General features: G+C 47.1%; 1 long non-coding RNA gene across 1 annotated transcript in view; it reads right to left on the reverse strand.

The window, feature by feature from the left end:
• Positions 1-10,100: 10,100 nt before the first annotated feature.
• LOC135565541 (uncharacterized) overlaps positions 10,101-27,680 on the reverse strand; it is a 165,736-nt gene continuing 148,156 nt past the window's right edge. The window contains exon 2 of the long non-coding RNA XR_010461652.1: positions 10,101-10,406. This is a non-coding gene — a long non-coding RNA (uncharacterized LOC135565541). The remainder of the gene's footprint in view (positions 10,407-27,680) is intronic.

Consider the following 27,680-nt stretch of genomic DNA (forward strand, 5'->3'; position numbering starts at 1 on the left):
GGCCAGAACAGTAATCCTAATGAATGTAGCCTGTCTAAAGTATTACATGGGCAAGGACAGTAATCCTAATGAATGTAGCCTGTCTAAAGTATTACATGGCCAGAACAGTAATCCTAATGAATGTAGCCTGTCTGAAGTATTACATGGCCAGAACAGTAATCCTAATGAATGTAGCCTGTCTGAAGTATTACATGGGCAAGGACAGTAATCCTAATGTATTACATGGGCAAGGACAGTAAGCCTGTCTAAAGTATTACATGGGCAAGGACAGTAATCCTAATGAATGTAGCCTGTCTAAAGTATTACATGGGCAAGGACAGTAATCCTAATGAATGTAGCCTGTCTAAAGTATTACATGGGCAAGGACAGTAATCCTAATGAATGTAGCCTGTCTAAAGTATTACATGGGCAAGGACAGTAATCCTAATGAATGTAGCCTGTCTAAAGTATTACATGGGCAAGGACAGTAATCCTAATGAATGTAGCCTGTCTAAAGTATTACATGGGCAAGGACAGTAATCCTAATGAATGTAGCCTGTCTGAAGTATTACATGGGCAAGGACAGTAATCCTAATGAATGTAGCCTGTCTAAAGTATTACATGGGCAAGGACAGTAATCCTAATGAATGTAGCCTGTCTGAAGTATTACATGGGCAAGGACAGTAATCCTAATGAATGTAGCCTGTCTAAAGTATTACATGGGCAAGGACAGTAATCCTAATGAATGTAGCCTGTCTAAAGTATTACATGGGCAAGGACAGTAATCCTAATGAATGTAGCCTGTCTAAACTATTACATGGGCAAGGACAGTAATCCTAATGAATGTAGCCTGTCTGAAGTATTACATGGGCAAGGATAGTAATCCTAATGAATGTAGCCTGTCTGAAGTATTACATGGGCAAGGACAGTAATCCTAATGAATGTAGCCTGTCTGAAGTATTACATGGGCAAGGACAGTAATCCCAACAACAGCAACCTCCTATCTGTTCCATTGCATGGACTTAATGTGATGGTATTACCTATCAAATTACCCATCCCAAAACCGTACTCTCAGCTAAATCACTGCTATAACAGCATCAGTAATGGAGGTTACAGCACCTTTGAGCTGAACAATTACTGGCATTATGGAATGTGCCATGTGGGGAAAAACAAAACACCAACACAGGCGCTGCTCCAATTGACGGAATCCTACCTACGCAGGTCAGGTGGATGCCCCGGCAAACCTGGTTAGGGATTGGCCCATGCAGCCATGGATGTCGGCACAGCGCAGGCGAACAGAACTGAATGTCTGTGATTTCTTTTAATTATGAGTACACAGGTGATGCGGTCGGTGCGACTGGGCCGGTTGCTCTATCTCTCATCTCTTGCCGGCCCAGGCATTATCAGCGCCAGTGATTTACATATAGAGAGGGATGGAGAGAGAGAGGGAGAGAGTAAGAGAGAGAGAGAAAAAGAGGTGTATTGATGCCTAATCCCATGGAGAGACAAAGTCCAGGATGCAGGCCCAATTATGGATTAGCCATGATTAAGGTTATACAGGTTACTATAGGGTTTAATTTTTTTTTTTTATTTTACCTTTATTTAACCAGGCAAGTCGGTTAAGAACACATTCTTATTTTCAATGACGGCCTGGGAACAGTGGGTTAACTGCCTGTTCAGGGGAATAATGACAGATTTGTACCTTGTCAGCTCGGGGGTTTGAACTCGTGACCTTCCGTTTACTAGTCCAACGCTCTAACCACTAGGCTACGCTGCCGCCCCGTGCAGACCTGGGTGCAGACCTGGGCAGAAAAAAAGTTGTATTTGTAGTTTAAAAAAAAATACCAACTGTAATATAGTTTAAGATTAAGGTAACTTTATTGGTTAATTGTACACAAGGTCCAATTGAAAGTTTACTTCCGCTTTTAACCCTACCCTACCCCCACATACATACATACATACATACATACATACGTACATACATACATACGTACATACATATGTACATAAACAGGTGTTTTTGGAGAGGTGCGGGGGGCTGACACACTGGGATGTTGTGGGGGGTTGAATGCCTTGCAGGGCATAACGGCAAGCAACAACATCTATGATATGATACCAGCAACCCTCCGGTTGCCAGCCCACTTCCTGACAGATTTTTCCAGATGGTGTCACGTTCTGACCTTAGTTCTTTTGTTATGTCTTTGTTTTAGTATGGTCAGGGCGTGAGTTGGGTGGGTTGTCTATGTTACTTTTTCTATGATTTGCTATTTCTGTGTTTGGCCTGGTATGGTTCTCAATCAGAGGCAGCTGTCAATCGTTGTCCCTGATTGAGAACCATATTTAGGGAGCCTGTTTTCTATTGTGTTTCGTGGGTGATTGTTTTCTGTTTTCTGTTGTGTGTCGCACCAGCCAGAACTGTTTTCTGTTGTGTGTCTGCACCAGCCAGAACTGTTTTCTGTTGTGTGTCTGCACCAGCCAGAACTGTTGTCTGTTGTGTGTCTGCACCAGCCAGAACTGTTTTCTGTTGTGTGTCGCACCAGCCAGAACTGTTTTCTGTTGTGTGTCTGCACCAGCCAGAACTGTTCCCTGTTGTGTGTCTGCACCAGCCAGAACTGTTTTCTGTTGTGTGTCTGCACCAGCCAGAACTGTTTTCTGTTGTGTGTCTGCACCAGCCAGAAATGTTGTCTGTTGTGTGTCTGCACCAGCCAGAACTGTTTTCTGTTGTGTGTCTGCACCAGCCAGAACTGTTTTCTGTTGTGTGTCTGCACCAGCCAGAACTGTTTTCTGTTGTGTGTCTGCACCAGCCAGAACTGTTTTCTGTTGTGTGTCTGCACCAGCCAGAACTGTTGTCTGTTGTGTGTCTGCACCAGCCAGAACTGTTGTCTGTACCAGCCAGAACTGTTTTCTGTTGTGTGTCTGCACCAGCCAGAACTGATTTCTGTTGTGTGTCTGCACCAGCCAGAACTGTTTTCTGTTGTGTGTCTGCACCAGTCAGAACTGTTGTCTGTTGTGTGTCTGCACCAGCCAGAACTGTTTTCTGTTGTGTGTCTGCACCAGCCAGAACTGTTTTCGGATGTCGGTTTATTGTTTTTGTTCAGTGTTCAAGTTCTTTATTAAAAGATATGGACATATACTACGCTGCACCTTGGTCCTCTTCTTCTTCCACCGACGACGGCCGTTACAGATGGACCTGGTATTCAAACTGGCAACCCTCCAGTTGCTGGCTCGCCTCTCTAACCGCTATGCTACTTTATATAGAGAATATAGTTCATATAATATACAGTGCATGTCATTTATATACAGTAAAATAGTTTATTTAGAGTTTCAACTAAAAGACAACTACTTTCTTTGATATTCAAATACAGGTATCAGAAAAACAACTAATATTTGAAAGTATTCTGAATACCTCTCAGAGAAACAACTAATTGTTTGAATATATGCAAGTTATTTGAAAACAACATTTTGTTTATTTGATTCCTGTCAAATATTTGATGAAGAACCAAAAACTATGACAGTTAGTTGAGTTAGTCTAAATATATGATTTGGAGGGCTCTTAGATATTAATCTTAATATAGCCTTTAATTAAATACATGGGGAACATAGAGTCAACACAGCATTAGAGTAGGCCACTATTGAGCTTCACAATGATGAACAAATATATGTTCATAATGAGTGAGACGTAAGGTAATACAGCAACACTTGACATTCAGTTCTTATTCATGTGGAGTAACGTTGATTATTACAATAGCAACATTGTTGTAAAATAGGACTTTGTAAATGTCTTTATAATTAAACAATACGTTACTACACAGGTGGAATAAGGAACAGTCACTATTTATCTTGTGTACAGTACTCATAAAAATGGTCATTATGCAAATACATTTAAATGACCAAAGTATTATGTAACAACATGCTGATAAAATATTGCTACAATAGTAATCACAGTTGTATTACACACTGGCACCAGAACAGTTCACATTACGTGTTACTGACAATGCTATCAGTTACAACATATGGTTATTAAGTGTCCAAAGGAAGCAAAATATCCCCAAAATGCCTTTTTGAATCAACTACAGCCAAGGTACGTGGAAAATTATGTTAGTTTGTATTCCCTTTAAAGGTGGTATAGTGTGTGTTTTAAAAAGTAACACTTTTTTTTGGACAAAGAGGTTAAAGTTGTTTTTGCTAAGCATCCAACTGGCTTTTTGCAATGTTTGCAAATGGATTTGATTTACTCTGCAGTATTTTTAGGTACCATAAAATATATTGCAGCTTTGGACCTTTTCACTGGCATGTTGAAAGAGTCATACAGTAGTTTAGCATCACCACGTATTTATACATATCTGTACAAAATATCATTGGTTAATTGGTTTGACTTGATTTTGTACATCAGGAGAATGGACATTTACAAAATATTCAGATAGAAATGTACTGTGTAGATCAAATATTACTGTCAGATAGATTGGAATAGTATAGGAGATTGTGTGTTCTCTATTCATTATATTTCTATCTTCAAGATGCAGTTCCAGATACAGCCCTGCCATTAGTCGACGGAAGCCAGTCCAACAGTTTCTGAAAAGTAGTCACTTCTTGAGATCTGTATTCAAATGTTTTTAAAAAGCAGTTGCTTTCTCAGCTCTGTATTCAAATAGTTTCAAAAAGTAGTTACTTTCCGAGATTGGTATTCAAATAGTTACTTTCTAAGATCTGAAAAAATGATCCCAGGTCTGAAAGGGTGAGATCATAGCAAGTGTACCAACCATGTGACATAGGGCACAAGGGGAAACAGGTGCAACATACATTGTCAGGGAGACAGCTGGAAGACTGTGAAAGGAGGAGGTTGGCGGTACCTTAATTGGCTCGTGGTAATGCTCCGTTCCAGACATTATTATGAGCAGTTCCTCAGCAGCCTCATGTGGTGTGTGTGCGTGTGTGTGTTAGAGAACGGGAGAGAAAGAGACAGAGAGAGACAGAGAGAGAGAGTGAGAGACAGAGAGAGACAGAGAGAGAGAGTGAGAGACAGAGAGAGACAGAAAGAGAGAGAGAGACAGAGAGATACATAGAGAGAGTAAGAGACAGAGACAGAGACAGAGAGAGAGAGAGTGAGAGACAGAGAGAGACAGAAATAGAGAGAGAGACAGAGAGAGACAGAGAGAGAGAGTGAGAGACAGAGAGAGAAAGAGAGAGAGAGAAAAAGGTGAGAGCAGAACATGTAAACCACAGACAGCCACTTACATCTTGTCCAATGACAGAGAAGGAAGAAAAGAAAGAAAATGAAAAAAAACATTCTGTTCCAGGAGGCCAGGAGTGTCAGGTTTTAATTCCATGTGCAAAGAGCATTGTCTGAAGCCAGAGTTGACAACCTGAATGTCAGAACACATAGAGTCAGCTTAGGTGGAGGAAGAGCAGGAAGAGGAGAAGGAAAGAGAGACATTTCAACTGCGGTAGAGGGGGGAATAATTGTGGTGACTGCTGGCCGTATGGCTGGGGCACACTAATGAAGGGCGCGTTGCTGTACAGTCGGGAGCAGAGGAGACTGGATAGTGGATAACTCAGGCCCCTGCTTGCCAGTCCCCCGATGTGTTCTATTCTGGGCTGATTGGACCATAGCAGAGGTGGATGATGAGCGTTCCGTGTGTGTGTGTGTGTGTGTGTGTGTGTGTGTGTGTGTGTGTGTGGGAGGGAGGGAGGGACGGAGATCAGGTTGCAAAGCTGGGGTCTCGCTATGGCCCTATAGCCAGGCCACATTTTTCAGCCTACGTTAATTTAAAGCACAACTGTTTCCCTGGCTGTCTCCAAGTCTCTCAGTCTCTCACCAGCAGCACTCACACTTCCCCAACCCATTCCCCTTGCCTATAAACCACACGACTCTCATAATTTCTACCATTCTCTCTCTCTCTTCATCTCTCTCTCTCTCTCTCTCTCTCTCTCCTTCTCACTATCTTCATGTCTGTATCTTCTCAATCTCAATCTTTCATCCTCACTCTTCCATGATCCCTCTCTTTCTCTATCTCTCTGATTGTTCTCGCTAGTTGTCTCTTGGCAGGCAGATTGAAGAAGGAAGAATCCTCCATCAAAGATTGCAGTTGTAATACATGCAGATGTTATCGTTTGACATCATTAGCAAACAGACGAACACACATGTGTGCGCACATACAGACACACACCAACTAAGAATGAAATTAAACCAACAAAAACGTCAGTATTTTTGGCATAACACAATAACGTGTTTGCCCTTAGTAGATGGACAGTTTGTAACTTAGCAATATAGTAGTTCATTAACAGCCAACTATGAAGCATACTGTTTGCTCATTAACATGCCAGGTTCATCACCACTCTGCTAAAATACACAGAAACAAACACATCATCTCTGCTGATTAGCATTCTCCAGTTGTATTACTGTACCCAATGTGAGTAATTAAGATAATTTGTCCAACTATGACTCTCTTGTTAATACTGGTATTATGTTGTACAGAGACCACTACCTCTAAATGACTATTATGACTCTCTTGTTAATACTGGTATTATGTTGTACAGAGACCACTACCTCTAAATGACTATTATGACTCTCTTGTTAATAATGGTATTGTTTTGTACAGAGACCACTACCTCTAAATGACTATTATGACTCTCTTGTTAATACTGGTATTGTTTTGTAGAGAGACCACTAAACCTCAAAACGACTATAATGACTGTCTTGTTAATATTGGCATTGTTTTGTACAGAGACCACTACACCTATAAACAACTATTAATCAAATCAAATCAAATGTTATTGGTCACATAAACGTGATTAGCAGATGTTATTGCGGGTGTAGCAAAATGCTTGTGCTTCTAGCACCGACAGTGCAGTAATATCTAACAAGTAATATCTAACAAATTACACAACACATACCCAATACACACACCTAAGTAGGAATGAATTAAGACTATATACATGTAGACGAGCGATGTCAGAGCGGAACGGACTAAGATAATATAGAAAAGTAGTATATACATATGACATGAACAATGCAATATATGTAAACATTATTAAGTGAATGAGATACCATAGAATAGTATAGAAAACAGTATATACATATGAGATGAGTTATGCCAGATATATAAACATTATTAAAGTGACTAGTGTTCCATTCCTTAAAGTGGGGAGTAATTCCTAGTCTATGCCTATAGGCAGCAGCCTCTAATGTGCTCATGATGGCTGTTTAACAGTCTGATGGCCTTGAGATAGAAGATGTTTTTCAGTCTCTCGGTCCCAGCATTGATGCACCAACACTGACCTCGCTTTCTGGATGATAGCGGGGTGAACAGGCAGGGGCACGGGTGGTTAACATCCTTGATGATCTTTTTGGCCTTTCTGTGACATCGGGTGCTGTAGGTGTCATGGAGGGTGGGTAGTTTTCCCCCGGTAATGTGTTGAGCAGACCGCACCACCCTCTCAAGAGCCTTGCGGTTGAGGGCGGTGCAGTTCCCGTACCATGCGGTGATACAGCCCGACAGGATGCATTAAATTGTGTATCTGTAAAAATATGTGAGGGTTTTAGGTGAAAAGCCACAATTCTTAAGCCTTCTGAGTTTGAAGAGGCTCTGTTCTTCACCACACTGTCTGTGTGGGTGGTGCATTTCAGTTTGTCAGTGATGTGTACGCCAAAGAACTTTAAGCTTTCCACCTTCTCCACTGTGGTCCCATCAATGTAGATAGGTGGCTGCACCCTCTGCTGTTTCCTGAAGTCCACAATCATCTCCTTTGTTTTGTTGACATTGAGTGAGAGGTTGTTTTCCAGGCACCACACTCCCAGAGCCCTCACCTCCTCCCTGTAGGCTGTCTCGTCATTGTTGGTAATCAAGCCTACTACTGTTGTGTTGTCTGCAAACTTGATCGTTGACTTGGCGGCGTGCTTGGCCACGCAGTCATGCGTGAAGACATTGAGTACAGGAGGGGGCTGAGCACGCACCCTTGTGGGGCCCCTGTGTTGAGGTTCAGCGGAGTGCAGGTGATGTTTCCTACCTTCGCCACCTAGGGGCGGCCAGTCAGGAAGTCCAGTACCCAGTTGCACAGGGATGGGTTCATACCCAGGGACTTGAGCTTAATGATGAGCTTGGAGGGTACTATTGTGTTGAATGCTGAGCTATAGTCAATTAGCAGCATTATTACATAGGTATTCCTCTTGTCCAGAAGGGATAAGGCAGTGGGCAGAGTGATGGTGATGGTGATTGCATCGTCTGTGGATCAACTGGGGCGGTAAGAACATTGTGGGTCTAGGGTGGCAGGTAAGGTAGAGGTGATATGATCCTTGACTAGTCTCTCAAAGCACTTTGTGATACCAGAGGTGAGTGCTACCGGGCGATAGTCATTAAGTTCAGTTACCTTTTTCTTCTTGGCCACAGAAACAATGGTGGCCATCTTGAAGCCTGTGGGGACAGCAGACTGGGACAGAGAGATATTGAATATGCCCGTAAACTCACCATCCAGCTGGTCTGCGCATGCTCAGAGGACGCGGCTAGGGATGCCATCTGGCCCGGCAGCCTTGCAAGGGTTAACACGTTAAAATGTTTTACTCAAACCGGCCACAGAGAAGGAGAGCCCACAGTCCTTGGTAGCGACGTCGGTCTTGGTGACGTGGCCGGTTTTCCTTTGGTAGACCGTGATTGTCTGTAGTCCCTGCCACATACGTCTCGTGTCTGAGCCGTTAAATTGCGACTCCACTTCATCTCTATACTGACAGCTTGTTTGATTGCCTTGCGGAGTGAATAACTACACCATTTATATTCTGTCATATTCTGCCATGCTCTTTCAGGTTTGTGCGAATGCTACCATCTATCCACAGTTTCTGGTTAGGGTAGATTTTAATAGTCACAGTGGGTACTACATCTCCTATACACTTCCTTATAAACTCAGTCACGTATTTCTCTAGATTATTATCGCACGCTACCCAGTCCACGTGATCAAAACAATCCTGAAGTGTGGATTCCGATTGGTCAGACCAGCATTGAATAGTATGAAGCATGGGTATTTCCTGTTATAGTTTTTGCCTATAAGACTGGAGGAGCAAGATGAAATCGTGGTCAGATTTGCAGAAATGAGGGCGGGGGAGGGCCTTGTAAGCATCCCGGAAATTTGAATAACAACGGTCGAGAGTCTTAGTAGCGTGAGTAGGACAGTCAATATGTTGATAGAATTTAGTCCTCAGATTTGCTTTGTTAAAATCCCCAGCTACAAAAAATGCAGCTTCATGACACACACCCCCCACCCTTCTGCTTGCCAGAGAGATATTTATTCCTGTCTGAGCGATGTACTGAGAATCCTGCTGGCTTTACTGACTCCGACAGAGTATGCCGAGAGAGCCATGTTTCCATGAAGCAAAGTATGTTACAGGCCCCGATGTCTCTCTGGAAAGAAATCCTTGCTCTAAGCTCATGAACTTTTTTTTCCAAAGACTGAATATTAGCAAGTAATATACACGTAAGCAGTGGGTGTTGTGCTCACCTCCTAAATCGAACAAGCTCAATTGCTCAATTGCTCTGAGGAGAGTGAACAAAGGATCTGCTCCAGGGAAGTTGTATTCCTGGTCGTAATGCTGGTAGTTCTGGTGAATTCCTGCCACTCTAATATCCAATAGTTCTTCCCGGCTGTATGTAATGACACAAAACATTTCCTGAAGTAATAATGTAAAAAATAGTACATAAAAAAACGAAATACTGCAAAGTTTCTAAGAGCTAGTCGCAAAGCTGCCATCTCCGTCGATGCCATCTTTTCACTATTATGATTATCTTGTTAATACTGGTATTGTTTTGTAGAGAGATCACTAAACCTCTAAACGATTAGTCATGGTAATTTGTACATGCAGGTAGGTGTAAAGGGACTATGCAAAGATAATAAATAGTGAGTAGCAGAAGTGTAAAAACAAGGGGGGAGAGAAGCTGTTAAGGAGCCTTTTGGACCTAGACATGACGCTCTAGAACCACTTGCTCTGCGGCAGCAGAGAAAACAGTCAATGACTTGTGTGACTTGAGTTTTTGACAAGGTTTTGGGCCTTCCTCTGACACCGCCTAGTATATAGGTCCTGGATGGTGTCACGAACAGGCTCAAAGTTCGTAACAAAAAGGGAGACAACGTGGAGATGAGGAATAACAAAATATATTTATTAACTGAAGTAAACTAAATACAATTAACAATGGTGTGTGTAGTCAGTAATCAGTAGTGTAAGTGAGTGGTTGCGTGCATAAATGTGATAATGAGGGGTGTTGAAAGGTGCCAATGCAAACAAACAAAATGGCCACAAAAATGCCACAACCAAAATCTATCAGTGTCTGCATGGAGAGAGTCTCCCCGAAGAATGGGGAAGTCGTGTATTTATCCCGGGACACACCCGAGCCCAGGTATGTCCCATTTCGCAGACGACCCTCCCGGCTCCGCCCACCGACATCCTATTAAGGAAAACAAGAGCAAAGAGAAAGAATTCGGCAGACAGAGTGGGAGGGTCGTCACAATGGCAGGAAGCTTGGCCCCAGTAATGTCCCGGGCAGTACGCAAAACAAGCAATCTGTCTTGAGTACAGTACATTTATAGAGTAGTTATAAGTAAACAGTTGTACGTGGAACCACGAAGCACCCTCATGGACGCATCCTAAATGCACCCTAGTCCCTATATACAGTCGTCAAAAGTAGTGCACTGAAGGGTTACATTTGGACCCACACAATGACAGTGTTGAAAGAGTATCTATCCAGAGGACAGCCCTGTTCACCAGGGAGCAGTCTGAAATTGATTGGGAATAGGTTAGAGTAGCAACATTCCACTACTGTTAGACTCAGACTTAAACAGGAGCATCCAGGGCCTCAGAAATCTCAATGAACCATAACACTACAGGGCGCTGACCCTGTCCATCTGAAACCATTACATCACATCAGGCATAACACACACACACACCGGATCCGTCCACCACTCTCACCAGACAAACAACAACACACAACGAAACCCCTCCTCCAGGCATGACACACACCCACTGTACCCCCTCCACAAGGCCTGACACACACCCACTGGACCCCCTCCACCAGGCCTGATACACACCCACTGGACTCCCTCCACCAGGCCTGATACACACCCACTGGACCCCCTCCACCAGGCCTGATACACACCCACTGGACTCCCTCCACCAGGCCTGACACACACCCACTGGACCCCCTCCACCACTCCCATGAGATTTATTTGGATTTCTGAGGATAACCAATATAAAAAGGACATAATAAATAACAAAAGCATCTTAAAGCAATCAGGTTGAACTAATGAAATGCTTTAAGTTTTCCACCCTGTGTCAAATCAATCAAGTAAGACACCACCAGTCTGGCTACAACACAATTAAGCTGCCAATTAGCACAAGTACTTGTTCGTAATTTTTCACGTCTCCTGTTAGCAACCCACTAGCAACGCACTGTTTCAATAACCTCCCGCCCCCCCGATCACTATTTCAATACCCTCCCGCCCCCGGTCACTGTTTCAATACCCTCCCGCCCCCCGGTCACTGTTTCAATACCCTCCCGCCCCGATCACTGTTTCAATACCCTCCCGCCCCCGATCACTGTTTCAATACCCTCCCGCCCCCGGTCACTGTTTCAAAACCCTCCCGTCCCCCGGTCACTGTTTCAATACCCTCCCGCCCCCCGGTCACTGTTTCAATACCCTCCATCCCCCGGTCACTATTTCAATACCCTCCCGCCCCCCGATCACTCTTTCAATACCCTCCCGCCCCGGTCACTGTTTCAATACCCTCCCGACCCCGGTCACTATTTCAATACCCTCCCGCCCCCGATCACTGTTTCAATACCCTCCATCCCCCGGTCACTATTTCAATACCCTCCCGCCCCCCGGTCACTGTTTCAATACCCTCCCGCCCCGGTCACTGTCCCAATACCCTCCCGCCACCCCGATCACTGTTTCAATACCCTCCATCCCCCGGTCACTATTTCAATACCCTCCCGCCCCCGGTCACTGTTTCAATACCCTCCCGCCCCCGGTCACTATTTCAATACCCTCCCGCCCCCGGTCACTGTTTCAATACCCTCCCGCCCCCCGGTCACTGTTTCAATACCCTCCCGCCCCCGGTCACTATTTCAATACCCTCCCGCCCCGGTCACTGTTTCAATACCCTCCCGCCCCCCCGGTCACTGTTTCAATACCCGCCTCCTTAGATCATGGTTGTGTTGTCTTTGAAGAGGATCGATAATGAAGTATCAAAACATTTCATGAACTTCTTAAAAGGCCCTCCACAACACCCTCAGCTTTATTCTTCATTAGATATTTTCTTTTCATTCCTTCATTCTCTATCGTCTTTTTCTTCTTTTCTGGTATGTTGTCTTTCAGAAATGAATACATATACTCCAGGCAGCTCCAGGCAGAGAGAGAGAGAGAGAGAGAGAGAGAGAGAGAGAGAGAGAGAGAGAGAGAGAGAGAGAGAGAGAGAGAGAGAGAGAGAGAGAGACAGAGAGAGAGAGAGAGAGACAGAGACAGACAGAGAGAGAGACAGAGAGAGAGACAGAGACAGAGACAGAGAGAGCTCAGGGAGAGCGAGAGAGACGGAGAGAGAGACGGAGGGAGGGAGACAACACTGTATATAGACATAATATGACATTTGAAATGTCTTTATTCTTTTGGTGTAATATTTACTGTTCACTTTTTATTGCTTATTTCACTTTTTTTTCACTTTTTTATTGCTTATTTCACAAGTAGAATTCCCGCAAGTACATTTAAAAACAATGCAAACAAATTAACATTGGGTTATAAATGAATGTTGAATGGGTGGAATCAAATAATGTGGTACTATACCAAATGGCACCCTATTCCCTAAATAGGTTAAAAGTAATGCACTATGTAGGGAATAAGGTCTCATTTGATATTTTATAGAGCGCTATAGAAATGTGATCAATTATTATTATTGTTATTATTATTATTTAGGATGTGACAATGTATAAATAGGGAATTGATTGTTGTGTTTGCCGGGGGAAGAATATCTCATATTTTCACAATTAATTGCTGTTCTTGTCTCTGATGTTTTCACTAACAATTTAAGAGTATGGGTGTTTAAAATTACATATTTATAATCTAGTGATTGAATAACTGTAAGACATCTATTTGTGCTACTGTCGCCTGCTTAACACCATAATATTATTTTGATACATACTGTATCCATACATTTCCGAAACAGCAGATATAGCACGGCTGTCAGCCAATCAGCATTCAGGCTGTATATTGTGTAAGAAGTATGTCGTCTAAAAAAGAAAAGGACAAACATCAATCAAAAAATACACAGGAAGAGCATTGCCACTGTGCAACAATTAGACTATTTCCTGATCCCAGACCTGTACCTTCCACATTCAGAATCACTGTTAAACCTCATCAATAATCCAAATATCTAGATTTTACTCAAAACAGATAAGCTCTCCTTGTCCGTTGAAAATGTGATTTGGGGCTCAAGCAAGACATTTGGCTTGGCACCTAAAACCCTTACAAACTTTTACAGATTCACAATTGAGAGCATCCTGTCGGGCTGTATCACCACCTGGTATGGCAACTTCACCGCCCGCAACCACAGGGCTCTCCAGAGGGTGGTGTGGTCTGCCCAACGCATCACCGGGTGCAAACTACCCACCCTCCAGGACACCTACAGCACCTGATGTCACAGGAAGGATGAAAAGAAAATCAAGGACATCAACCACATGAGCCACACCTGTTCACCCCACTATCATCCAGAAGGAAAGGCCAGTACAGGTGCTGGGACCGACTGAAAAACAGCTTCTATTTTAAGGTCATCAGACTGTTAAATAGCCATCACTAGCCGGCTACCACCCGATAACGCAACCCTGCACCTTAGAGGATGCTGCCCTATATAGACTTGGAATCACTGGCCACTTTAATAATGGAGCACTAGTCACTCTATTAATATTTAAATCATGTTTACACACTGTATTGTTGTGAATTGTTAGATACTACTGCACTGTTGGAGCTAGGAACACCAGCATTTCGCTACACCCGCAATAACATCTGCTATATATGTGTATGTGACAAACATTTGATTTAAAATAATGACAGTTAGATAGATTGCCAATATGTGCTTGATTTATATTTCTTCTTCAGCTGTGTTCACTATGGAGTTACTGAAGTCAACTAGGTCTGCCTTGATTGCTTGTGAAAGCTTGCTAATCATTTACTGTACAAGGATACTATTCTGAGGTTTTATGGATGAGAAACACCGTTATCTTCGTTTTTCCATGTTTAAACCCTAATGATCCGACCTCCAAAAAATGCATCACAGAGTGTATTAAAATGTCTTAATTCGCTCATGACAGTCTTGCAACGGTGTACTGGTAATCCACATTCCACATTAAAACCTTCCCCAAATCCTGTCTGGGAACAACTGAGTAAACCCAGAGAAGGACAGGAAGCCAGAGTGTCTCCATATCGAGCTCACCAGGAATCAGCCGTTATATTTGAAGAGAAAACACAAACCCACAGGGAGGAAACATCTGTGTCGCAGAACATGGCCCACCGACCCCTGAACATGAGAGGCTCCATGTGGAGTCAGTAGGAGCCCTGGGGTAGGAGGAAGGGTCCGGGAGTACCAAAGGGCAATGGGGACGCTAGCTGTGTGTGTTTGTGTAAGCACGTGCTCGTGAGTCAATGAGTGTGTGTGTGCACTGCCTTCATGGTGTTTAACGAGGGCCCCGGGGACTGACCCTATCATGGCCATCAGGTGACTGAACAGTAGGCCCTGAAAGACGGAGGAGAGGAAGGAGAAGCAGCATGGACTAGCCTCTGGACGAGGATACTGTGAAGACAGGGAGGGACAGAGGTGTAGCCTGCAGTGGGACAGGGAGGGACAGAGGTGTAGCCTGCAATGGGGAGACAGGGAGGGACAGAGGTGTAGCCTGCAGTGGGGAGACAGGGAGGGACAGAGGTGTAGCCTGCAGTGGGGAGACAGAGAGGGACAGGGTGTAGCCTGCAGTGGGGAGACAGAGAGGGACAGAGGTGTAGCCTGCAGTGGGGAGACAGGGAGGGACAGAGGTGTAGCCTGCAGTGGGGAGACAGAGAGGGACAGGGTGTAGCCTGCAGTGTGGAGACAGAGAGGGACAGGGTGTAGCCTGCAGAGGGGAGACAGAAAGGGACAGAGGTGTAGCCTGCAGTGGGGAGACAGAGAGGAACAAAGGTGTAGCCTGCAGTGGGGAGACAGGGAGGGACAGAGGTGTAGCCTGCAGTGGGGAGACAGAGAGGGACAGAGGTGTAGCCTGCAGTGGGGAGACAGAGAGGGACAGGGTGTAGCCTGCAGTGGGGGGGAGACAGAGAGGGACAGGGTGACAGAGGTGTAGCCTGCAGTGGGGAGACAGGAGGGACAGGGTGTAGCCTGCAGTGGGGAGACAGGGAGGGACAGAGGTGTAGCCTGCAGTGGGGAGACAGGGAGGGACAGAGGTGTAGCCTGCAGTGGGGAGACAGGGAGGGACAGAGGTGTAGCCTGCAGTGGGGAGACAGGGAGGGACAGAGGTGTAGCCTGCAGTGGGGAGACAGGGAGGGACAGAGGTGTAGCCTGCAGTGGGGAGACAGAGAGGGACAGAGGTGTAGCCTGCAGTGGAGAGACAGGGAGGGACAGAGGTGTAGCCTGCAGTGGGGAAACAGGGAGGGACAGAGGTGTAGCCTGCAGTGGGGAGACAGGGAGGGACAGAGGTGTAGCCTGCAGTGGGGAGACAGGGAGGGACAGAGGTGTAGCCTGCAGTGGGGAGACAGGGAGGGACAGAGGTGTAGCCTGCAGTGGGGAGACAGGGAGGGACAGAATGTGTAGCCTGCAGTGGGGAGACAGGGAGGGACAGAGGTGTAGCCTGCAGTGGGGAGACAGGGAGGGACAGAGGTGTAGCCTGCAGTGGGGAGACAGGGAGGGACAGAGGTGTAGCCTGCAGTGGGGAGACAGGGAGGGACAGAGGTGTAGCCTGCAGTGGGGAGACAGGGAGGGACAGAGGTGTAGCCTGCAGTGGGGAGACAGAGAGGGACAGGGTGTAGCCTGCAGTGGGGAGACAGAGAGGGACAGGGTGTAGCCTGCAGTGGGGAGACAGGGAGGGACAGGGTGTAGCCTGCAGTGGGGAGACAGGGAGGGACAGAGGTGTAGCCTGCAGTGGGGAGACAGGGAGGGACAGAGGTGTAGCCTGCAGTGGGGAGACAGGGAGGGACAGAGGTGTAGCCTGCAGTGGGGAGACAGGGAGGGACAGAGGTGTAGCTGCAGTGCAGGGAGTGGGGGAGACAGTGGGGAGGGACAGAGGTGTAGCCTGCAGTGGGGAGACAGGGAGGGACAGAGGTGTAGCCTGCAGTGGGGAGACAGGGAGGGACAGAGGTGTAGCCTGCAGTGGGGGGAGAGGGACAGAGGTGTAGCCTGCAGTGGGGGGGGACAGAGGTGTAGCCTGCAGTGGGGAGACAGGTGGGGGGACAGAGGTGTAGCCTGCAGTGGGGAGACAGGGAGGGACAGAGGTGTAGCCTGCAGTGGGGGAGACAGGGAGGGACAGAGGTGTAGCCTGCAGTGGGGGAGACAGGGAGGGACAGACAGTGTGTAGCCTGCAGTGGGGAGACAGGGAGGGACAGAATGTGTAGCCTGCAGTGGGGAGACAGGGAGGGACAGAGGTGTAGCCTGCAGTGGGGAGACAGGGAGGGACAGAAGGGTGTAGCCTGCAGTGGGGAGACAGGGAGGGACAGAGGTGTAGCCCTGCAGAGGTGTGGGGAGACAGAGAGGGACAGAGGTGTAGCCTGCAGTGGGGAGACAGGGAGGGACAGAATGTGTAGCCTGCAGTGGGGAGACAGGGAGGGACAGAGGTGTAGCCTGTGTAGCCTGCAGTGGGGAGACAGGGAGGGACAGAGGTGTAGCCTGCAGTGGGGAGACAGAGAGGGACAGAGGTGTAGCCTGCAGTGCAGCCTGCAGTGGGGAGACAGGGAGGGACAGAGGTGTAGCCTGCAGTGGGGAGACAGAGAGGGACAGAGGTGTAGCCTGCAGTGGGGAGACAGGGAGGGGAGAGCCTGCAGTGGGGGGGGGACAGGGTGTAGCCTGCAGTGGGGGAGACAGGGAGGGACAGAGGGACAGAGGTGTAGCCTGCAGTGGGGGGGAGACAGGGAGGGACAGGGAGGGGTGTAGCCTGCAGTGGGGAGAAAGAGAGGGACAGAGGTGTAGCCTGCAGTGGGGAGAGTGGGGGAGGGGGACAGAGGTGTAGCCTGCAGTGGGGAGACAGTGGGGGAGAGGGAGGGACAGAGGTGTAGCCTGCAGTGGGGAGACAGGGAGGGACAGAGGTGTAGCCTGCAGTGTGGCGTTACTGGAGGTATGGTTCAAATTGGGAGGAGGAGGTGGTACGTTGGGGTAGTGGCCGCCTGTGGAGGGAGAGAGGCAGGGACAGACTGACAGATCATAGAGAGGCAGGGACAGACAGACGGACAGACCAGACGTGACGACCATGCGCAGGGCATGTAACCAGAGTCACAGAGGGTCAGGGGGGTTGGGTAAAATGAGAGGCCATTGATGGTGTCCTCTGATGTTGGGGTAGAGAGCATCTTAAAAAACACATCACTACAATAATACCCCTGCTGTTGCCAGGGTACGGGCTGTTGACGTGGCGACCACGGTCTGCTCCAGGCTCGCCATGGGCACTACATATATGCAGGGGTGATTGGAAGATCGGGAGGGGGGATCTCTATTGCGCCTGTCACTTGCCCCCCAAACCCATCCCTTCCCCAATTTGCATATCATGTCACATGGGGTCTGATGCGGTCTCACGTGTCCAGAGATATCCTTTATGGCTCTCTCTGTAAGATCATAGCGCTACAAACATCAAGGTCATGGGTTCAATTCCCACAAGGGGCACATGCTGTACACACTAAAGAAATATGTCAAAGATTCTCTCCAGAATCTGGAGTTGCTCTCTCATCATGCCAGTATTACAATGTACACATTCTTAATTGTATAACACATTAAATGGAAGGCATTTTGAGTACAACAGCAGGAAAGAGGTTGACCTGATAGAGCAAAGCAAACCAAAGAACTGAAATGTTAATAAATGAACAAATCAAAATCAAATGTGTGACCGGGTTGCTGTGGGAATGGTGTCTGAGAGTCTGGGTCGCTGTGGGAATGGTGTCTGTGTGACAGGGTCGCTGTGGGAATGGTGTCTGAGAGACTGGGTTGCTGTGGGAATGACGTCTGAGAGACTGGGTTGCTGTGGGAATGGCGTCTGAGAGACTGGGTCGCTGTGGGAATGACGTCTGAGAGACTGGGTCGCTGTGGGAATGGCGTCTGAGAGACTGGGTCGCTGTGGGAATGGCGTCTGTGTGACCGGGTAGCTGTGAGAATGGCGTCTGAGAGACTGGGTCGCTGTGGGAATGGCGTCTGAGAGACCGGGTCGCTGTGGGAATGGCGTCTGAGAGACCGGGTCGCTGTGGGAATGGCGTCTGAGAGACCGGGTCGCTGTGGGAATAGTGTCTGTGTGACCGGGTCGCTGTGGGAATGGTGTCTGTGTGACCGGGTCGCTGTGGGAATGTCGTCTGTGTGACCGGGTTGCTGTGGGAATGGTGTCTGTGTGACCGGGTCGCTATGGGAATAGTGTCTGTGTGACTGGTTCACTGTGGGAATGCCGTCTTTGTGACTGGGTTGCTGTGGGAATGTCGTCTGAGTGACCGGGTCGCTGTGGGAATGGCAACTGTGTGACTGGTTCGCTGTGGGAATGTCGTCTTTGTGACTGGGTCGCTGTGGGAATGGCTGAGTTACTGGGTCGCTGTGGGAATGAGTCTTTGTGGCTGTGGGAATGGCAACTGTGTGACTGGGTCGCTGTGGGAATGTCGTCTTTGTGACTGGTTCGCTGTGGGAATGTCGTCTGTGTGACCGGGTCGCTGTGGGAATGGTGTCTGTGTGACCGGGTCGCTGTGGGAATGTCGTCTGTGTGACCGGGTTGCTGTGGGAATGCCGTCTGAGTGAATGGGTCACTGTGGGAATGGCGTCTTTGTGACTGGTTCACTGTGGGAATGCCGTCTTTGTGACTGGGTTGCTGTGGGAATGTCGTCTGAGTGACCGGGTCGCTGTGGGAATGGCAACTGTGTGACTGGTTCGCTGTGGGAATGTCGTCTTTGTGACTGGGTCGCTGTGGGAATGGCAACTGTGTGACTGGGTCGCTGTGGGAATGTCGTCTTTGTGACTGGTTCGCTGTGGGAATGTCGTCTTTGTGACCGGTTCGCTGTGGGAATGTCGTCTGAGTGACCGGGTCGCTGTGGGAATGTCGTCTGAGTGACCGGGTTGCTGTGGGAATGGCTTCTTTGTGACCGGGTCGTTGTGGGAATGTCGTCTTTGTGACTGGGTCGCCGTGGGAATGTCGTCTGAGTTACTGGGTCGCTATGGGAATGGCATCTTTGTGACTGGGTCGCTGTGGGAATGGTGTCTGTGTGTGCGGGTTGTTGTGGGAATGTCGTCTTTGTGACTGGGGCATGGGAATGTCGTCTGAGCACTGGGTCGCTGTGGGAATGGCGTCCTTGTGACTGGTTCGCTGTGGGAATGGCATCTTTGTGACTGGGTCGTTGTGGGAATGGCATCTTTGTGACTGGGTCGCTGTGGGAATGGCATCTTTGTGACTGGTTCGCTGTTGAAATGTCGTCTGAGTGACCGGGTCGCTGTGGGAATGGCGTCTTTGTGACTGGGTCACAGTGGGAATGGCGTCTTTTTGACTGGGTCACAGTGGGAATGGGGTCTTTGTGACCGGGTCGCTGTTGGAATTGCGTCTGTGTGTGCGGGTCGTTGTGGGAATGTCGTCTTTGTGACTGGGTCGCCGTGTGAATGTCGTCTGAGTTACTGGGTCGCTGTGGGAATGGCGTCTTTGTGACTGGTTCGCTGTGGGAATGGCATCTTTGTGACTGGGTCGTTGTGGGAATGGCATCTTTGTGACTGGGTCGCTGTGGGAATGGTGTCTGTGTGTGCGGGTTGCTGTGGGAATGTCGTCTTTGTGACTGGGTCGCCGTGGGAATGTCGTCTGAGTTACTGGGTCGCTGTGGGAATGGAGTCTTTGTGACTGGTTCGCTGTGGGAATGGCATCTTTGTGACTGGGTCGTTGTGGGAATGGCATCTTTGTGACTGGGTCGCTGTGGGAATGGTGTCTGTGTGTGCGGGTTGCTGTGGGAATGGCGTCTGAATGACCGGCTCACTGTGGGAATTGCAACTGTGTGACTGGTTCGCTGTGGAAATGTTGTCTGAGTGACCGGGTCGCTGTGGGAATGGCGTCTTTGTGACTGGGTCACAGTGGGAATGGCATCTTTGTGACTGGGTCACAGTGGGAATGGCGTCTTTGTGACTGGGTCACAGTGGGAATGGCGTCTTTGTGACTGGGTCGCTGTGGGAATGGCGTCTTTGTGACAGGGTCGCTGTGGGAATGGTGTCTGAGAGACTGGGTCGCTGTGGGAATGGTGTCGGATTGACCGGGTCGCTGTGGGAATGATGTCTCTGTGACCGGGTCTCTGTGGCAATGGTGTCTGTGTGACCAGGTTGCTGTGGGAATGGTGTCTGAGTGACTGGTTCGCTGTGGGAATGATGTCTCTGTGACCGGGTCTCTGTGGCAATGGCATCTGAGTGTCCGGGTTGCTGTGGGAATGTCATCTGAGTGACCGGGTCTCTGTGGGAATGGCATCTGAGTGACCGGGTCATAATTTGAATGTATTACTTCTCAATAAAGAGAGGAGAACCCAGGGGAAAAGAGGAGGAAATATATAATGGATAAAAAATACATGACATAGAAGTTTCACAATAAAGGATATTGCTGCCAGTAATCAACCATTTATCGGATCATCAAGAACTTCAAGGAGAGCGGTTCAATTGTTGTGAAGAAGGCTTCAGGGTGCCCAAGAAAGTCCAGCAAGGGCCAGGACCGTCTCCTAAAGTTGATTCAGCTGCGGGATCGGGGCACGACCAGTACAGAGTTTGCTCAGGAATGGCAGCAGGCAGGTGTGAGTGCATCTGCATGCACAGTGAGGCAAAGACTTTTGGAGGATGGCCTGGTGTCAAGAAGGGCAGCAAAGCAGCCACTTCTCTCCAGGCAAAACATCAGGGACAGACTGATACTCTGCAAAAGGTACAGGGATTGGACTGCTGAGAACTGGGGTAAAGTCATTAAATCTGATGAATCCTCTTTCCGATTGTTTGGGGCATCCGGAAAAAAGCTTGTCCAGAGAAGACAAGGTGAGCGCTACCATCAGTCCTGTGTCATGCCAACAGTAAAGCATCCTGAGACCATTCATGTGTGGGGTTGCTTCTCAGCCAAGGGAGTGTGTGTGAAAACAAACGCATTGTTCTTAGAGTCCACTGCTCTGAAACTAGATCAGGAGAGACAGACACATGTCCACTGCTCTGAAACTAAATCAGGAGAGACAGACACATGTCCACTGCTCTGAAACTAAATCAGGAGAGACAGACACATTTCCACTGCTCTAAAACTAGATCAGGAGAGTACAGACACATGTCCACTGCTCTAAAACTAGATCAGGAGAGTACAGACACATTTCCACTGCTCTGAAACTAGATCAGCAGAGTACAGACACATGTCCACTGCTCTGAAACTAGATCAGGAGAGTACAGACACATGTCCACTGCTCTGAAACTAGATCAGGAGAGTACAGACACATGTCCACTGCTCTGAAACTAGATCAGGAGAGACAGACACATGTCCACTGCTCTGAAAATAGATCAGGAGAGTACAGACACATGTCCACTGCTCTGAAACTAGATCAGGAGAGACAGACACATGTCCACTGCTCTGAAACTAGATCAGGAGAGTACAGACATGTCCACTGCTCTGAAACTAGATCAGGAGAGTACAGACACATGTCCACTGCTCTGAAACTAGATCAGGAGAGACAGACACATGTCCACTGCTCTGAAACTAGATCAGGAGTGACAGACACATGTCCACTGCTCTGAAACTAGATCAGGAGAGACAGACACATGTCCACTGCTCTGAAACTAGATCAGGAGAGTACGGACACATGTCCACTGCTCTGAAACTAGATCAGGAGAGACAGACACATGTCCACTGCTCTGAAACTAGATCAGGAGAGACAGACACATTTCCACTGCTCTGAAACTAGATCAGGAGAGTACAGACACATTTCCACTGCTCTGAAACTAGATCAGGAGAGTACAGACACATGTCCACTGCTCTGAAACTAGATCAGGAGAGTACAGACACATTTCCACTGCTCTGAAACTAGATCAGGAGAGACAGACACATTTCCACTGCTCTGAAACTAGATCAGGAGAGTACAGACACATTTCCACTGCTCTGGAAACTAGATCAGGAGAGACAGACACATTTCCACTGCTCTGAAACTAGATCAGGAGAGTACAGACACATTTCCACTGCTCTGAAACTAGATCAGGAGAGACAGACACATTTCCACTGCTCTGAAACTAGATCAGGAGAGACAGACATTTCCACTCCTCTGAAACTAGATCCACTGCTCTGAAACTAGATCAGGAGAGACAGACACATTTCCACTGCTCTGAAACTAGATCAGGAGAGTACAGACACATTTCCACTGCTCTGAAACTAGATCAGGAGAGACAGACACATGTCCACTGCTCTGAAAAATCTAGACTGCTCTGAAACAGGAGAGTACAGACACATTTCCACTGCTCTGAAACTAGATCAGGAGAGTACAGACACATTTCCACTGCTCTGAAACTAGATCAGGAGAGACAGACACATTTCCACTGCTCTGAAACTAGATCAGGAGAGTACAGACACATTTCCACTGCTCTGAAACTAGATCAGGAGAGACAGACACATTTCCACTGCTCTGAAACTAGATCAGAGAGTACAGACACATTTCCACTGCTCTGAAACTAGATCAGGAGAGTACAGACACATCTTCAGACACTGCTCTGAAACTAGATCAGGAGAGTACAGACACATTTCCACTGCTCTGAAACTAGATCAGGAGAGACAGACACATTTCCACTGCTCTGAAACTAGATCAGGAAGACACATGTCCACTGCTCTGGAAACTAGATCAGAGACAGACACATTTCCACTCCCTCTGAAACTAGATCAGGAGAGACAGACACATTTCCACTGCTCTGAAACTAGATCAGAGAGAGTACAGACATGTCCACTGCTCTGAAACTAGATCAGAGAGACAGACACATTTCCACTGCTCTGAAACTAGATCAGGAGAGACAGACACATTTCCACTGCTCTGAAACTAGATCAGGAGAGACAGACACATGTCCACTGCTCTGAAACTAGATCAGGAGAGTACAGACACATTTCCACTGCTCTGAAACTAGATCAGGAGAGTACAGACACATGTCCACTGCTCTGAAACTAGATCAGGAGAGACAGACACATTTCCACTGCTCTGAAACTAGATCAGGAGAGTACAGACACATTTCCACTGCTCTGAAACTAGATCAGGAGAGTACAGACACATGTCCACTGCTCTGAAACTAGATCAGGAGAGTACAGACACATGTCCACTGCTCTGAAACTAGATCAGGAGAGTACAGACACATGTCCACTGCTCTGAAACTAGATCAGGAGAGACAGACACATGTCCACTGCTCTGAAACTAGATCAGGAGAGACAGACACATGTCCACTGCTCTGAAACTAGATCAGGAGAGACAGACACATGTCCACTGCTCTGAAACTAGATCAGGAGAGTACAGACACATTTCCACTGCTCTGAAACTAGATCAGGAGAGACAGACACATGTCCACTGCTCTGAAACTAGATCAGGAGAGTACAGACACATGTCCACTGCTCTGAAACTAGATCAGGAGAGTACAGACACATGTCCACTGCTCTGAAACTAGATCAGACACATGACTGCTCTGAGTACAGACACATTTCCACTGCTCTGAAACTAGATCAGGAGAGTACAGACACATTTCCACTGCTCTGAAACTAGATCAGGAGAGTACAGACACATGTCCACTGCTCTGAAACTAGATCAGGAGAGACAGACACATGTCCACTGCTCTGAAACTAGATCAGGAGAGTACAGACACATGTCCACTGCTCTGAAACTAGATCAGGAGAGTACAGACACATTTCCACTGCTCTGAAACTAGATCAGGAGAGTACAGACACATGTCCACTGCTCTGAAACTAGATCAGGAGAGACAGACACATGTCCACTGCTCTGAAACTAGATCAGGAGAGACAGACACATTTCCACTGCTCTGAAACTAGATCAGACACATGTCCACTGCTCTGAAACTAGATCAGAGAGACAGACACATGATCAGGAGAGTACAGACACATGTCCACTGCTCTGAAACTAGATCAGGAGAGTACAGACACATGTCCACTGCTCTGAAACTAGATCAGGAGAGTACAGACACATGTCCACTGCTCTGAAACTAGATCAGGAGAGTACAGACACATTTCCACTCTGAAACTCTGAAACTAGATCAGATCAGAGAGTACAGACACATTTCCACTGCTCTGAAACTAGATCAGGAGAGTACAGACACATGTCCACTGCTCTGAAACTAGATCAGGAGAGTACAGACACATGTCCACTGCTCTGAAACTAGATCAGGAGAGTACAGACACATTTCCACTGCTCTGAAACTAGATCAGGAGAGACAGACACATTTCCACTGCTCTGAAACTAGATCAGGAGAGTACAGACACATGTCCACTGCTCTGAAACTAGATCAGGAGAGACAGACACATTGTCCACTCCTCTGGAAACTAGATCAGGAGAGACAGACACATGTCCACTGCTCTGAAACTAGATCAGGAGAGACAGACACATGTCCACTGCTCTGAAACTAGATCAGGAGAGTACAGACACATGTCCACTGCTCTGAAACTAGATCAGGAGAGACAGACACATGTCCACTGCTCTGAAACTAGATCAGGAGAGACAGACACATTTCCACTGCTCTGAAACTAGATCAGGAGAGTACAGACACATGTCCACTGCTCTGAAACTAGATCAGAGAGTACAGACACATGTCCACTGCTCTGAAACTAGGGAGAGACAGACACATGTCCACTGCTCTGAAACTAGATCAGGAGAGACAGACACATTTCCACTGCTCTGAAACTAGATCAGGAGAGTACAGACACATTTCCACTGCTCTGAAACTAGATCAGGAGAGTACAGACATTTCCACTGCTCTGAAACTAGATCAGAGAGTACAGACACATGTCCACTGCTCTGAAACTAGATCAGGAGAGTACAGACACATGTCCACTGCTCTGAAACTAGATCAGGAGAGACAGACACATTTCCACTGCTCTGAAACTAGACGAGGAGAGACAGACACATTTCCACTCCTCTGAAACTAGATCAGGAGAGTACAGACACATTCCACTGCTCTGAAACTAGATCAGGAGAGACAGACACATTTCCACTGAGATCAGAGAGACAGACACATTTCCACTGCTCTGAAACTAGATCAGGAGAGACAGACACATGTCCACTGCTCTGAAACTAGATCAGGAGAGTACAGACACATTTCCACTGCTCTGAAACTAGATCAGGAGAGACAGACACATTTCCACTGCTCTGAAACTAGATCAGGAGAGACAGACACATTTCCACTGCTCTGAAACTAGATCAGGAGAGTACAGACACATTTCCACTGCTCTGAAACTAGATCAGAGAGACAGACACATGTCCACTGCTCTGAAACTAGATCAGACACATTTCCACTGCTCTGAGACAGACACATTTCCACTGCTCTGAAACTAGATCAGAGAGTACAGACACATGTCCACTGCTCTGAAACTAGATCAGAGAGTACAGACACATGTCCACTGCTCTGAAACTAGATCAGGAGAGACAGACACATGTCCACTGCTCTGAAACTAGATCAGGAGAGTACAGACACATTTCCACTGCTCTGAAACTAGATCAGGAGAGTACAGACACATTTCCACTGCTCTGAAACTAGATCAGGAGAGTACAGACACATGTCCACTGCTCTGAAACTAGATCAGGAGAGACAGACACATGTCCACTGCTCTGAAACTAGATCAGGAGAGTACAGACACATTTCCACTGCTCTAAAACTAGATCAGAGAGACAGACACATGTCCACTGCTCTGAAACTAGATCAGGAGAGACAGACACATGTCCACTGCTCTGAAACTAGATCAGTTGAGAGAGAGATGTCCAGACACATTTCCACTGCTCTGAAACTAGATCAGGAGAGTACAGACACATGTCCACTGCTCTGAAACTAGATCAGGAGAGACAGACACATTTCCACTGCTCTGAAACTAGATCAGGAGAGTACAGACACATTTCCACTGCTCTGAAACTAGATCAGGAGAGTACAGACACATTTCCACTGCTCTGAAACTAGATCAGGAGAGTACAGACACATTTCCACTGCTCTGAAACTAGATCAGGAGAGTACAGACACATTTCCACTGCTCTGAAACTAGATCAGGAGAGACAGACACATTTCCACTGCTCTGAAACTAGATCAGGAGAGGAGACTGCTCTGAAACAGACATTACCAGTCCTCTGAAACTAGATCAGGAGAGACAGACACATTTCCACTGCTCTGAAACTAGATCAGGAGAGTACAGACACATTTCCACTGCTCTGAAACTAGATCAGGAGAGACAGACACATTTCCACTGCTCTGAAACTAGATCAGGAGAGTACAGACACATTTCCACTGCTCTGAAACTAGATCAGGAGAGACAGACACATTACAGACCAGTCTGCTCTGAAACTAGATCAGAGAGACAGACACATTTCCACTGCTCTGAAACTAGATCAGGAGAGACAGACACATTTCCACTGCTCTGAAACTAGATCAGGAGAGACAGACACATTTCCACTGCTCTGAAACTAGATCAGGAGAGTACAGACACATTTCCACTGCTCTGAAACTAGATCAGGAGAGACAGACACATGTCCACTGCTCTGAAACTAGATCAGGAGAGTACAGACACATTTCCACTGCTCTGAAACTAGATCAGGAGAGTACAGACACATTTCCACTGCTCTGAAACTAGATCAGGAGAGTACAGACACATGTCCACTGCTCTGAAACTAGATCAGGAGAGACAGACACATTTCCACTGCTCTGAAACTAGATCAGGAGAGACAGACACCAGTCCATGTCCTGAGAGCAGACATTCTGAAACTAGATCAGGAGAGACAGACACATTTCCACTGCTCTGAAACTAGATCAGGAGAGTACAGACACATTTCCACTGCTCTGAAACTAGATCAGGAGAGACAGACACATTTCCACTGCTCTGAAACTAGATCAGGAGAGACAGACACATGTCCACTGCTCTGAAACTAGATCAGGAGAGTACAGACACATGTCCACTGCTCTGAAACTAGATCAGGAGAGTACAGACACATTTCCACTGCTCTGAAACTAGATCAGAGAGAGACACATTTCCACTGCTCTGAAACAGATCAGAGAGTTACACAGTCCTCTGAAACTAGATCAGGAGAGTACAGACACATTTCCACTGCTCTGAAACTAGATCAGGAGAGTACAGACACATGTCCACTGCTCTGAAACTAGATCAGGAGAGACAGACACATTTCCACTGCTCTGAAACTAGATCAGGAGAGTACAGACACATGTCCACTGCTCTGAAACTAGATCAGGAGAGACAGACACATGTCCACTGCTCTGAAACTAGATCAGGAGAGACAGACACATT

Source organism: Oncorhynchus nerka, linkage group LG28 (genome assembly GCF_034236695.1).
Source record: "Oncorhynchus nerka isolate Pitt River linkage group LG28, Oner_Uvic_2.0, whole genome shotgun sequence".
NCBI classification, from domain to species: domain Eukaryota; kingdom Metazoa; phylum Chordata; class Actinopteri; order Salmoniformes; family Salmonidae; genus Oncorhynchus; species Oncorhynchus nerka.